This window comes from Diabrotica virgifera, chromosome 7 (genome assembly GCF_917563875.1).
Source record: "Diabrotica virgifera virgifera chromosome 7, PGI_DIABVI_V3a".
NCBI lineage: Eukaryota > Metazoa > Arthropoda > Insecta > Coleoptera > Chrysomelidae > Diabrotica > Diabrotica virgifera.
Window position 1 is genome coordinate 35,531,690 of NC_065449.1, and position 15,579 is coordinate 35,547,268.

A 15,579-nucleotide genomic window follows, 5' to 3' on the forward strand; every position below is an offset into this window, starting at 1 on the left:
GAAGTTTGGTAAGACACAATTTTGTAGGCTTTTACAAGATCTATAAGCCTATTAACATTAAATTTTTTTAAAGTTCTCAGTCGCAAAAAGAGGTGACTTTGAAAGGGTTGGTAAAGGTGGTTTTTGCATGTTATAAGTTTTAATTGTCAATAGCTCACTCAATTTTTGCAAACCAGATTCTTGGGAATTAAATAAGCTACAATTTCATATTTAAACATGTTTTTGTATCTCTAATGCTAATCTTGCTATTCTGAAGAAAAAGCCATTTTTTCCAAACTACAAAAATTCTTTATTCGCTTTTAACTCCATTTTTTTTAAACTTATCATTCTATGCCTGTCAAACTTTTAAAACCTATTAATAATATATAAATAAAAATGACCAAATAAGGTTAATGATTAATTTTAATTAGGGTGGTGATTAGGGGGTTGCTTGCGATCACTTTTTCGCTGAAAAAAAATGAGGGCTGACATTCTTTTCATTATAAGTCACTTAATTTTTGAGCTAGAGACTTTTTTTATTTCTAGAGATAGATATTTTTAAGTACTTTAAATTAGTTTGAACAAGCTGTCCTCGAAAAATGTATAGTTTTCCCGTCTATTGACTTTGAAACTACAATATTTAGCATTTCACGAAGAAGAGCCAACATATAATAAAGATAGCTCGATTACTATAAGAAAATTTAAAAACACGGTTTTGTTTATTTTTTCAAAAGGTACATTTTGGTAAGTAAAGTTGTTTTGATAAAACAAAAACTTTTAGAGTTATTAGCAGAAATTTTATTAAAAACGCTGATTTCTCGATATAAAACTAACACTTTCGATAGCGAATAAATCGAAAACTATCAATTTTATCAAAAAAATGTATAAAATATTATTGGCTTAGAATGAACGTTTTTACCAACTTTTGCGATTATAATATAATAAAAAATTTCCACTCCCAAGATGGAGTGAAAACCACCCATATGGTAAAAGCGCCTTTCGGCATAATATAGATTTTTATGCTTGAACTATTCACTACTTATTCTCAAATTTTCAAACAAATCGATCCATTAAGTAAAAATTTCGAGGTTTTGTCCTATTTTAAGCTTCATTACTTGGACTATTTTCCCTTGATGAATCGTAGAAAATCTAAAAAACGTCAGATTTTCTACATAAATTTTTAATTTTCTTTTGCCAACGAATGCAAATCTAAAGACACAAAAAGCATAATAAATATATTTACTTAAAACACCAATATCTTCTCAGTTTATTTGCATTGAAACATACGTAGCTTGAAAGATTTAGCAACTAACTTCATACTGTCGATATGCGCGTACTTCATACTGTTGCTTTTATAAAAATTCATTCTCAACATTTTTCCCAATCGTGTCTAAAGAAGTATAACTTCAAAAAATGAAAATATAGAATAGAATAGAAATATGCTTTATTGTCATGAAAAATTTAACAATTTTATAGACAAAGCTTACAAGAATCATAAATAAAAACAATAACAAATACAATTTACTAAAATTATACAAATCGTCAATATAAATAAAACATAATAAAGTCAAATACAAATCAGTAACAATCTATTGCAAAATTTAAAAAAATTGCAAATTGCGTAATCTACCTTAAGAAATTTAATAAGTAATTTATTAAGTTATGCTGCTGCATATGACACTCAAATATAGATTAAGATTCTACTTATACATAACAATACTGTAATTTCTTAGTTATTGGTTAAGAAACTCTGCTATTGAATAATATGGTCTTTCAGATAAATAGGCTTTAGTCATTTTACGGAACTTGGGGAAAGATGTTGCAGATTTAAGTTGTAGAGGGAGATGGTTGTATAGTTTTTTTGCAGAATATAATATAGATTTCTTTACTAACTCACTGGACGGGATCGGTAAATAGATGTCAAAAGTAGAATTTCTGGTGGAATAGTCATGTCTAGGTCTTTCTGGAAAAACATGTAGATGTTTACGAATTAAGCAAACAGTTTCTAAAATATATAAAGAAGGTAATGTTAGAATTCTGTGATCTTTGAAGTAGCTTCTGCAATGTGTTGTTCTTCTGAGAACAACACATTGCAGAATTGCAGAATTGCAGTGAACAACACTAAATTAGAATCTTTCCAGGATTTTATTGTGAGTAGATCAGAAGTTATAGTAGCATGAAGAGTTGCGATATTTGAGTTGCTCCAAGTGATACTGGTATCGTCAGCAAAAAGAAAAACTTTTCCATCGATTTTTAAACTAGTGATGTCATTAATAAAGATAAGAAAAAGTAGAGGACCCAATACTGAACCTTGCGGTACCCCACATACAAAATTTTTGAGACTAGAGTCTGTATCATTTGCTCTAACCAGTTGTTTCCTATTTTCCAAGTAAGATTGAAACCAGTTCAAAGAAATACCTCGAATTCCATAGAAATCTAGTTTTTTTATCAAAATGTCGTGATTTACACAATCAAAAGATTTGGCATAATCACAAAAAACAGTGGCAGTGTGGAGATTATTGTTTAATGCTTGATAAACCTCATGTAGTACAGAAAACATGGCATCGGTGGTACATTTATTATTTAAAAATCCAAATTGATTTTGTGATAAAATCTTGTTATCAACGAAAAAGGACATAAGTCGGGCTTTTAGGAGTCTTTCAATAATTTTGGAGAGTACCGGTAGTAATGCAATAGGTCTATAATTGCAGGCAATAGATTTTTCACCACCCTTATGAAGAGGAATAATGATGGCCGTCTTTAGGCACTCTGGAAATTTACCTTTCTCAAAAGAATCATTTATTAGAGAGATGAGGACTCCCAACACATTGTCTGGGAGATTTGAGAAAATTTTTATGGATAGTCCATCGGTACTCCAGGAAGATTTGCTTTTGATACTATTGATTGTTTGGATCAGTTCAGATTTACCAACCGGTCTTATAAAGAATGAATTCGAAACCTTTCCTGAATATTTAATGAATGAATTCGAAACCATTCCTATAGAATGTTAGATTACATAAAAACCACCCTGACTGCAGACACCGAACATTTACTAGAATATTTAAAAGATTTATGTTTACATACATATATTTAATGTAAATAAAATCGAATCCTTGTGTATGTTACTCCACTACGTGGTTAATGTGGATTGTATGTTTCTAAGTAATAAAAAATATGTTCGACATCCCCGCTGTGGAAAAATATTCTTGGAAATTTATCGATATTTAAGCGAGAATAGACTGAGAAAATTGGTGTAAATAGACTCATTTGTTTCTGATTTACAAATATTTTATTAAAGTGACAAATCATTGGAGCCCAAGCGGGGATTTTTGCAGTTACTCGAGCGCGTCAGACTATCATATGGGGAGTAACCTGGTACCCTGCAGATGTACCTCTACCATATATTTTCTCTTAACACAAGGAAGTTCGTTAAGGGGGCCCCGAAAAAAAAATCTATCCTTAAAAATACTCGAAATTATCAGGTTAGGATAAGGTAAATTAAGTACATGCAAAAGAGTGTATATTTCAAAAATCTGACGATTTGAGCGGGGCGGGGCGTAAGGAAATGGGTGAGTCAAAAAATTTCACAAAAAAAGCGAATATTTCACGAAATGAACATCAGATCGAAAAATTGCAAAATACACTTTCAAAGTGTTTTTGAAAAATCTATCGAATGGTACCAAACACGACCCCCACGGAGGTGGCGTGGGACCCCCAAATTTTTATTGTAGATTTGGATTCTTTACGTAAAAATAACTATTTTCGTCTATTACCAAAAAGTTAAGCATTTTAAACAAATTTGAGAGTAAGAAACTCATAAATCGTATAAAAAACTTCACTATGGCGTTCGCTGAATATGTTTATCCTTATTGGTTGCTTAGAAAATTGCAAAATAAATTATACATTTTGAGTTTCTATAAATATTCATAACTTATGTTCCTTCTTATTACACGGAATGCTGAGACTTCTGGTGCTTAAATCATAACCTAATAGGTCTGGATCCCGCGTATGAAAAAAATTTGATTAATAGCAAGCTGAAAATTTGTTAATAGCTTAAGGGTGTCTAATCGGATAAACTTTGATATATGGGAATACTGGAACAGGGACAGTTTTAATTGTGGAACAAATTAAAAATTTGGAACGATCAGACCACGAAAACGGCACAATTATTTTGTCCGACAGAATAGACTTAAACTCTCCGAACAGAGATTAAACTCTCATGCAAAAATCAGACTGCTATTTATCACCTGTCATAATTCCTGTCATTTGACATATTCTACATGTTCCACTCATTAAAACGCCCATTTGGTGATAAATAGCAGTCTGATTTGTGCATGAGAGTTTAATCTCTGTTCGGAGATTTTAAGTCTGTTCCGTCGGACAAAATACATGTGCCGTTTTCGTGGTCTGACCGTTCCAAATTTTTAACCTGTTCCACAATTAAAACTTCCCCTGTTCCAGTGTTCCCGTATATCAAGGTTTGTCCGACTAGACACCCTTAAGCTATTAACAAATTTTCAGCTTGCTATTAATTAACTTTTTTTATTTATAAATTATAAATATATATTTATATATATACAAAATAAGTATATAATGTATATACTTATAAATTTCAAAGCAATTGGTAAAATAGTTTAAAAGTTATTTAATTTGTTTATCCCAAATTCATTTTTTTTTCAACACTATAAGTCAGAAAATGATGAAGTTACTTTAATGATGAATAGTTTATGAAAGAAAAATATTTACACTATTAATTTAATTAAAAAAAAATGACAAAAAATAATTCTAAATATTGCAAAATTATTTTGCAAGAACAAGTGAATAAAAAAAGGGCGGCTAACTTCGTCCCTAATTGTCCTAGGACAATTGTTTTTTTTTTCTAAATGTGTATAAAAATTCAGTCTTTCTAAATATGAAAAAATAAGTTTTCTATGGGTAACGGTTAAAAAGTTATTCTAATTGTTTATAAGTAAGCAAAAAATCGACATGTAATTGCAAAATAATTTTACACTGTTTAAAATTACTTTTTGTCATTTTTTTTTTAATTAAGTTAATAGTATAAATGTTCTTCTTTCATAAACTGTCCGAAGTATTATTGTAACCTCATAATTTTCTGACTTATAGTGTTGCAAAAAAAATGAATTTGGGATAAACAAATTAAATAACTTTTAAACTATTTTACCAATTGCTTTGAAATTTAGGGTTGATTTAAGCACCAGAAGTCTCAGCATTCCGTGTAATAAGAAGGTACTAAGTTAATTTTTACATAAGTTAAGAATATTTATAAAAACTCAAAATTCACGATTTACTTTGCAATTCTCTAAGCAACCAATAAGGATAGACATATTCAGCGAACGCCATATTGAAGTTTTTTATGCGATTTATGAGTTTCTTACTTTCAAATTTGTTTAAAATGCTTAACTTTTTGGTAATAGACGAAAAAAGCGAAAAATTTTTGATCTTTATTTGTTTATAACTATGTATATCATCAAAATCGTGTGCAGGAAACATATAGGATATTATTATAGATATCCATACTACCAAAAAAATTTGGTTTCGGCCTGGAGGGGGATGTGTCACGAGAAAAATCTTATTTCTCTGGACTTTCCTGTTTTTTGTTCAATTGTAATTAAAAATATGTTTTACTAATGTTTATTTATCATTTATTGATACAATAATAATATTAAAATTACCAATACATTATTTTATCTCTTAAAACAACGTAATTTTTTTGTCAATTGTCATTTTTGACTGGTGGTCATTTTTGACCCCCGTTGGTCATCCGTGTAACAAAAAAGTAACATCGGAAGGTTAAATGGTTTTGTTAAAAACATTTCAGCTCGTTTGAGAAATGTGCCTGATTTTATTTCCGTTATCATACTGCTGATATGCGTATTTTTTATAAGGAAAGATGCACTAGAAATAAGCAAACCAAGACACGTTGAATGCAGTAGCGTACTGATAGATCAGCGCAGTGCCGTCTTATCCATTGGGCGCTTGGGGCGGGCGCCCAAGGGCCCGGGCCCCGGAGGGGCCCGTAAGGACCGTTACTTTTATTAATAACAAATTAAAGTTCGCTAAATATTCGAGGACCTTATTTTTTAAATAGAGAAAAGACTACGAAATACCTGCGATTTCGATATGGTCTGTTTTTAAGACTGATAAATAAGAACTGTGACAACTTTTAAACCAAAGAGCGATTCCTTAGAAAATTGTAAAATATGTATGAAGCTGGAGACAAAGCTTATTATAGAAGATTAAATGAAAGCAACTCTTATAGACTAAAACCCAATGGAGGAAAAGAGAAGTGCTAAAGCTGTTTATTGTTATTACCCGTGCAAATTATTTTCAGTTGAAAAAAAATAGTTTAACTGATTTTGGATATATTTTACACACTGGAAATATTTGAATAGTTTACTCAAATCTCACGAAGAAAGTAAATTTCATCTGAACTCTATTAGACCAGTAAGGATCTGCGGAAAAACGTCTATTTTTGGATGTGAGAGGTGGCATTCGGATTTTTGCAGATAAAGTTGGGTGACACCTTCAGTAATAATAATTGACTTATGCTCCTTCTCAAATATGCCCGGAACATTAATAAAAAAATTAAAATATTTAAAAATTTCGAAAAACATCGATTTTTTCTGCTTTCTTTGCTCATAACTTTAAAACGATTCGTTTTGGAACAAAGTCGTAGAGAAATAGAATAAAGATAATTGAATTTTGTATGATATACGACTGGTCAAAAATGTCTTAAGGTATTACCTTTTCTGCAATATAGCAATAAATACAAAATAAGGGGGCAAAATAAGTCTGTTGTTATTCAATATTTTTTAACCACTTTGGTGGCACTTAGAACCTTAGTAATTCGCTTAGGAAATTCTTTGTTACATACATAAATCGTGTACCAAATTTCATTAAAATCGACCTAACAGATTTTGCATAATAAATTTGCAATCTAAATGTTTCTAATTCTAAATCTTTCTGAACAAAAAGTAGACCATTTAGAAGTTGGCTAATTTTTTTACATATAAAGAGGTGCTCTATCTAGTATCTAATACACTTTACAGAATTAAAATCGGATTATTTAAGAGGCCTCAGCAATGTTTTAAAATTATAAACAATTTTTTGGCTTATAAACAAATAGCTTTGTTTAATAATAAAAAAATTAAGTTTTAGCGATGCAAATAATTAAAATCGGTATAATTTGACTTAAACTTTCAAATGTTGTCAGCAGAATTGCTATTTTATTTTTAATCAAACGTTATTCGCGTTCAAAAATTGAAATTTCTCGATTTTTTGAAAGTTCCACCGCGTTTATCTCGAAAACTATGCATCCTACGAAAAAACTTGTAAGAACATTTTTTGCTTAGAATTACCCAAGAAATACAAGAAAATGTCTTATTTTGCAAAAAATCGATGTTATGTAATTCCTCAAGTTCTTTGTATACAATAACAATCTTAACGACATCCGGATCAACTGTTAGCAAAAAAATTCGTGTTCTACGGGTCAAGATACATAAAAAAAATCTTGGGTAAGTCCATCTAAATAAAGGCACCCCCTCCTGGCCACAGCACTAATTTGTTTATAAGCCAAAAATTTGTTTATAACTTTAAAACATTGCTGAGGCTGCTTAAATAATCCGATTTCAATTCTGTAAAGTGCATTAGATAGGTGAAGTGCTTCTTTATATTTAAAAAAATTGACAAATCTTTGTATGTTCTAGTTTTTGTTGTGCAAGATTTTAAAAAATTTAAATTTTTTAAAAAAAGTTTAGATTGCAAAATTATTATTCAAAATCTAGTCGGTCAATTTTAATTAAATTTGGTGTACGGTTTTAGCACATTGCAATCATTTTCTAAGCGAATTAGGAAGGTTCCAAGTGTAACCTAAGTGATGGAAAATCATTGAATAAGGACAGGCTTGCTTCGCCGTCTTATTTCATATTTATTGCTATTTTGAAGCAAGGGTGATAAATTAAGACATTTTTAACCAATCGCATCTGATAGAAAATTTAATTATCTTTGTTTTATTCCTTTACGACTTTGTTCTAAAATAAATAGTTTTAAAGTTATAAGCAAAAAAAGTAGAAGAAAACTAAATTTTTTGAAATTTTTAAATATTTAATTTTTTTTTATTCATTTTCCGGGCATATTTGAGAAGGAGCATAAATCAATCATTATTAACGGAAGTTATTACCTAACTTTATCCGCAAAAATCTGAATGCCACCTCTCACATCCACCTAAAAACAGATCCTTACTGGTCTATATCGTTACATTAATAACAAGATCATCACTTGGAGTTAGATGGATCATCAGTTAAATTGAAGTTTTTTTTTCTTTGGAGTTGTATGACTACGGGCCCTTCAAGGCTCATTCGCCGATTCACTAAATTGAAGTTATAGACACTGTAGAACTTTCTGTTTTTTTATATTTTTAAATGTATTTATTGGAATATTTTTTACTTTTTAAAATTTTTAAAAATGTATTGGTTTTACTATAAACGTTTATGGTTAATGAGGGTAATGCATGTGTTTTTTTGTTAAAAAAATTGACAACGAATAGCAATGAAGGGGGCCCCTAAATCTCTAGTGCCCAGGGCCCGAAGTTAGGTTAAACCGGCACTGGATCAGCGGGCTCTGGTTCCAGTTGGGATGCGGGCCCCCGCCCAAAACATTAAATATAAATCATCATAAAATCATTATATCATAAATTATATAATAAAATATATCATAAAAAGCTAATTCATAGGTTTACTCACGGTTTTTGCTGTAAATTTTAAAGAACTGCTCGGATTGAGATAAAATTTGGCATACACATATTAACATGTCAAACAAGAAAAAGTGATACCTAATGTGCTGATGTGCGCTTCTGCCCTAGGGGTATTTCACCCCTTCACGGTTGAAAAACATACGTTCAAGATAAGTCCGGAATTGGATAAAATGACCAATTCTAAGCAACCTTTAAGTTCTATAGAGTTTTTCACTAAGTCAATACGTTTCAAGTTATTTATGAGTGAATATGTTTATTTTTCAAAAAAAAAAACACGTTTTGAGACGGTTTCACGCAAATACCTCAAAAATTAAGTATGTTATCGAAAAAAATATTCTTAGTAAAAATATAGCTTATAAAACAGTGCAAAATATGGTGTATGTGTACATACGAAGTCTTTCAACCCAGTAGGTCATGCAATGTAGGTTCTTATTCGTCAACTTCCAAATCGAATATTTCAACGTGAAGTAACCAAAAATTAAGCACTTTTCGAAAAAAAGTCATCACAACTTTTTTAAAAAAGCTATATTTTTGTTATTTTTTAGTTTCTAGCATCAGTATTCAAGATTAACTATGTAACGCTCAAAATAAAGTTGGACACTTTTTTTTAGTAAAAAAATCGTAAAAACCACACCCTAATTATCATCCCAAATGAAATTAATCATTACCGCTTCACAAGTTACTTGACTTATGTATTGCTTATACTCGTATGATCTGTAGGTTTTACCGCTTCAAAGTGATCATTTTTTAAAACAATTTGGTTTTAAATTTAAAAAATTTATAATTTTGAATTTTTTTTTTCAAAATAACTTATTAATAATTATTGGTGATATCAAAAATCTCAACTAGTATAAAAAATATAGGTTTTGCTATTGTGAATATTTTTGTTTTCCTGAAGACAAAAATTGGTTATAAAATATGTCTGTTCAAAATTTGCATACACTCGTGATTAGTGGCTCGTTTAAGCCCATTTGACTACAGCCTTTTCAAAAATAAGCACTTTGAACCAACGAATCTTACATATCTTATAAACAATAAGTAAAGTAATTTTTTGTGAAGCGGTAACGATTAATATCTTTTTGGATGCTAACTAGAAGGTGATTTTCGCGATTTTTTTACCAACCAAAAAAAAGATACCAACATTATTTTGATCGAAATTTACTTACTTTTGATGTTAGAAACTTTTTAAAAAAACAATAAACTATTAAAACAGTAAATTAATATTAATCCTATCGTTTTTCATACTGACATGACTGATCACTTTACGCCAGCCGTTTTTATAAATAATAAAACTCAAAAATTTTCTACATCCAAATCTCCAGCCATAATTAAAAACCTTAATACAGGAAAACTAACACAGCTTTTAAAAAATGAACATTGGAATGGAATTTATATCAACAAAATAGATTCTCAAATTGCAAATGATACATTTATAAATAAGTTAAATAATTACGTACAAACCTTTAGGGAGAAAACGCTTACATAAAAAAAAATATAAAAAAAAACTTGGATAACGGTGGGGTTGATATCTTTTATAAAACGACGAGATTTTCTTAAAAAGAAATTAGTGTATATATAGGGTCTTGTTATCCTTACCACTATTGTCTATATTTAGAATTTAATTTCAATTTTTAAGAATTACCTACCTATACAGGGTGTTTCATTAATAATTGTCCATATAGTAACTGGAGAAACCTTAGCACAAAATACGAAGATTTAACCTAAAACACTTAAATAAAATGTGGTTATTTACTGAGTTACAGGGTGTTTTATCTAAAAATTTAAAAACTATTTTTGCTCAGCATTTTAAAACTATTTGACGTATCCTTTTCATACTTGGCAGAAAGTATAGGTACTGTACAGAGTACTAAATTACGTTAAAAAAACGTTTCTGGCTATTACCAGAGGCGTACGACGGGGGAAAGTGAATGGTTGACCCTTTCCAAATTCTACGCCACTGGCGGAATTGCTATTTTAGTTCAATTTTTGGATTCTTCAACACTTTCTATGAAAATAATATACTCTTCATTCGTAACGATAAAGTCATTAGTTTTCGAGATCTTTGAAGTTAAAAATGAAACTACACGGTTATTTTGATTAATGTATTGTGTCGCTTCATTTTTAATTTCAAATATCTCGAAAACTAATTATTTTATCGTTACGAATGAAGAGTATATTATATACATAAAAAGTATTGGAAAATCAAAAAATTACACTAAAATAGCAATTTCGTCAGTTGCGTAGAATTTGGGAAGGGTCAACCAGCCACTATCCTCTGTCGTACGCCTCTGGTAGTAGATAGAAACGTTTGTTTATTATAATTTTGCAGGGTGTACAGTGCCTACACTTTCTGCCAAGTATGATAAGGATACGCCAAATAGTTTTAAAGTACTGGGTACAAATAATTTTTAAATTTTAATCATATGAATCATATCATAAATTAATCAAATTAACTGTGCCGTTTCATATTTAACTTCAAATATCTCGAAAACTAATAACTTTATCGTTACAAATGAACAGTATATTATTTACGTAGAAAGTATTGGAGAATCTAAAAATGGCACTAAAATAGTAATTCCTCCAGTGGTGTAGAATTTGAGAAGGGTCAAACATTCACTATCCCCTGTCGTACGCCTCTGGTAGTAGCTAGAAACATTTGTTAATCATAATTTAGTAGGGTGTATAGTAGTCGCACTTTCTGCCAAGTATGAAGAGGATACGTCGAACAGTTTTAAAGTGCTGAGCAAAAATAGTTTTTAAATTTTTAGATAAAACACCCTGTAAATCAGTAAGGAACCACATTTTATTTAAGTGTTTTAGGTTAAATCTTCGTATTTTGTGCTAAGGTTTCTCCAGTTACTATATGGACAATTATTAATGAAACACCCTGTGTATAATAGTAAAGGCTGAATGATGACGGTTCTATAAACACGAGTATAGAGCCTATTGTATTGGAATTATTTTTATGAGCCAGTATAAAACTTGCAATTCATATTTGCAACTTTGTAGTTTACCTACCTACATCTTATTCATGAATCTTGCTAATATAAAAAATACAAGCTTTTGAGTTATCACTTGTAGGCAGGCCCTGGCGGTTAGCTTTTACAAGTGTTGAAATATGGGCTTTGGAAAGCAGGTAAACCTTACAACGGTATTGTAATACCCTGCATTTCAATAAATTTTGTTATAAAATTTTTTTAGGAATAGGTATTCTTTGTTTTTATTTATAAGTACCTACACAAAAATTAAAATCTATTAAGCAGTTACATTTTCTATGTGTGTACTTGTTTTATTCAAAATGAACTCTAATCAAATTAGAAACAAAAGAAGCAAAAAGTACGTTAAAGCGGGCCCCTGCGGGACCCGGGCCCTGGTTCCGCGGGACCCGCGGAACCATGCTCAGTACGCCACTGGTTGAATGTTACAAGGCGCACTTCCAAATCATGATTTACAATGTGTATATTCTTAAATCTCAAATCATCATTTACGAGTACAAAGTTTATATACATTGTAAATCATGATCGGGAGTGCTCCTCGTAACATTCAACGTTTTTTGGTTTGTTTATTTCTAGTGCATCTTTATTGTGATTTGGAAGTGTTAACATTTTTTTAAATAGACTTGATAGTTCTCTATTTCGTTTATAGGACTGCATTATTTTAGGACTGCATTATTTATTGTTTCACAATTTTGTTTGATGTACTTAATTGTAACTTTATAATTATTATTATTCTTAAAATGATATGTTTCTGGGTTTCTGGACAGAATAGGAGCTCGATCCTCTGCTCTTATTAGTCCAAGTAATGAAGCTTAAAATAGGACAAAACCTCGCAATTTTTACAGAATGAATCGATTTGCTTGAAAGTTTGAGAATAAGTAGTGGATAGTCCAAGGATTAAAATCTATCTGAGGCCAAAAGGCGCTTTTACCATGGGGTGGTTGCCACCCCATGTCGGGGGTGGAAATTTTTTATTTTATTTTGATCGCAAAAGTTGATAAAAACATTCATTCTAAGCAAAAAAACGTTCTATACATTTTTTTGATAAAATTAATAGTTTTCGATTTATTAGGTATCGAAAGTCAAAGTTTTATATCGAAAAAATCAATGTTTTTAATCAGTTTTCTGCTAATAAATCAAAAAGTTTTCGTTTTATCAAAGGAACTTTGCTTAACAAAAATGTACCTTTAAAAAAATAAACAAAACCGTTTTTTGTTGTTTTCTTTAAGATCAATAGTAATCGAGCTATACTTTATTATATGTTAGCTCTTCTTCGTCAAATGCTAAATATTGTAGTTTCAAAGTCAAAAGACAGGAAAACTATGAATTTTTCAAGGATAACTTGTTTAAACTAATTTAAAGTATTTAAAAATATCTATCTCCTGAAATAAAAAAGTAGTCTCTAGCTCAAAAATTAAGTGACTTATAATAAAAAGAATGTCAGTCCCTATTTTTTTCAGCGAAAAAGTAATCGGAATCTTCCCCCTAATCACCACCCTAATTAAAAATAGTCATTGACCTAATCTATACTTCTTTTTTTATGTATTATTAATAGGTTCTAAAGGCTTGACCGGCTTATAATAATTAGTTTTAAAAAAATGGAGTTGAAAGCGGATAACGAATTTTTGAAGTTTGTTAAAAAATGTCCTTTTCTTCATAATAGAAAGATTAGCATCAGAGATACGAAAAAATATTTAAATATAAAATTGTAGGCTATTTAATTCCCAAGAACTTGGTTCAAAAAAAATATTTTTACGGTAAAAATTGAGTGAACTATTGACAATTAAAACTTGTAATAATATGCAAAAACCACCTTTACCAACCCTTTCAAAGTCACCTCTTTTGCGACTAAGGATTTTAAAAGGATTTAATATCAATATCCTTGTAGATCTTGTAAAAAGCTACAAAATTCTTTTTTATGAAACTTTCTAGGATAAAAATTTAAAAAGTTACGGTTAAAAAATCAATATTTTTTTTGAAAAAAAAAGTGAGAAATCCAATTGGAAGCATAATAATGTAAGTGTGCGGTGTTTTTAGTCATTGGCCTTATTTATTCTTCTTTATTTATGCAGTATTAATAGATTACAGAAGTTTGACTGGCTTAGACTGATTAGTTTTTAAAAAACTGGAGTTAAAAGCGAATAACGAATTTTTGTAGTTTGGTAAAAAATGCCATTTTCTTCAGAATGGAAAGATTAGCATCAGAGATAGGAAAAAAATGTTTAAATATGAAATTGTAGGTTATTTAATTCCCAAGAACTTGTTTTGAAAAAAATTTTTTTACGGCCAAAGTTGAGTGAATCGTAAATGAGTATAATAATCGAACAACATTGATTTTTTCGATATAAAACTAACATTTTCGATAGCGAATAAATCGAAAACTATTGAATGTTTTTATCCACTTTTTCGGTTAAATTATAATAAAAAAATTTCCATCCCCGAGATGGGGTGGCAACCACCCCCATGGTAAAAGCGCCTTTCGGCATCATATAGATTTTGATCCTTGGACTATCCACTACTTATTCTCAAATTTTCAAGCAAATCGATCCATTCTGTAAAAATTTCGAGGTGAAAAGCTTCGGTTCCTGGACTATATATAATTTATAATATTTTTTTGCCAAAATAATTTTATATTTTGAGTTTTTGATAACTGCGGCCACTATAATTGTGTAAAACTGACCTTCTGGTACAAAATTTGGCGCAGCAATAAGTGTTGCAAATAATCTATTAAATTGGGGCAAACTTTATGTAAGACAGCGATTATATGTACGCACTTCTAATATGAAGTAAATCAGTAAATCGATGCTTTATTAACTCATTATGAAAGTTCAAATGTCTTAGGATAAAAATGTTTCACCAACAAATCAAACTGCGTAATAAAAAAATCTTTTGAGTTACCAATGAAAGAAATAATTCGCCTTATCTATTATTTTTACCATAAAAATAGCGCACATAAAATCCTATAGCACATATAGCACAGGAACATCAAAAACTAATACTCACTGATATGTAAAAACGCACTGATAAAACTTTTTTCACCGTAAAAGTACTGCACTCCATTAAAAGATTATTTCCGTTTATGCACTTAGTCTTTTACCCCTCAACAAGTAAAATAATGTCCGACATTCGTCGATAAACAAGAAGTTTATCAAAAGTTGATTCGTTATACGGCGACGTTTGAACCCCGCACTCTTTGATCAGATCAGGAAGGTTCACTCTTCGTAATGTGACTGAGCACTCCACTTACTATGTACTTCATTGAGCGTTTAGACACGTTTTATAAGAACATTTACCAGTGGCGTCACAGGGGTTTTTAAGTGTCAACCTTAAGATGATGAGAAAATACAACGATTACGCAAATATTTGTATATTGGTTGAGCAATTTTCCATTGATGCTTCCGTTTACAAATTGATAGTTGGAAAATATTTGTTATCTCCAAAATTAGTGATAAGGTAATCAGTACGTAGTTTAGAGGATTTTGCACGACTGATATGTTTTGTCTAATTGTAAAACATACTATTATAATATGTGTACATATTTACAAGGATTCTTACGACTTAAAGGTCTTTCGACTGTTTTCGTTGATGTATACTACCTCAATCATAATAGGTTATTGGTGGGTATACATTTATACAGTAGTTTATAGATAAAACAGTTGTGGTTTTTATTATCTAATCTAAGAAAATGATAGGTCAATCGGAAACGTAGTGTGTCCGGGACAATAACTCCTAGCGCGACCTAGGAGAGAAATCTGAACTACCAGCTGACAAACTCAAACTGGCAACTTAGCAAACTGACAAACATGACTTGCCAAACTCGAACTCCGCTGG

General features: G+C 30.2%; 2 protein-coding genes across 5 annotated transcripts in view; both read right to left on the reverse strand.

The window, feature by feature from the left end:
- The window catches only part of LOC114326447 (uncharacterized), a 407,135-nt gene that overhangs the window by 137,846 nt on the left and 253,710 nt on the right, over positions 1-15,579 (reverse strand). Inside the window, exon 1 of one of the 4 annotated variants that reach the window (XM_050656795.1) lies at positions 14,752-15,106. The exons of the other annotated variants lie outside the window; for them this stretch is intronic. The gene's annotated coding sequence lies outside the window, so the exon portion shown is untranslated. Of the gene's footprint in view, positions 1-14,751; positions 15,107-15,579 lie in introns of those variants that run through there. 4 annotated transcript variants of the gene reach the window in all.
- The window catches only part of LOC126888461 (zinc finger protein 664-like), a 365,892-nt gene that overhangs the window by 16,206 nt on the left and 334,107 nt on the right, over positions 1-15,579 (reverse strand). The window lies entirely within an intron of this gene.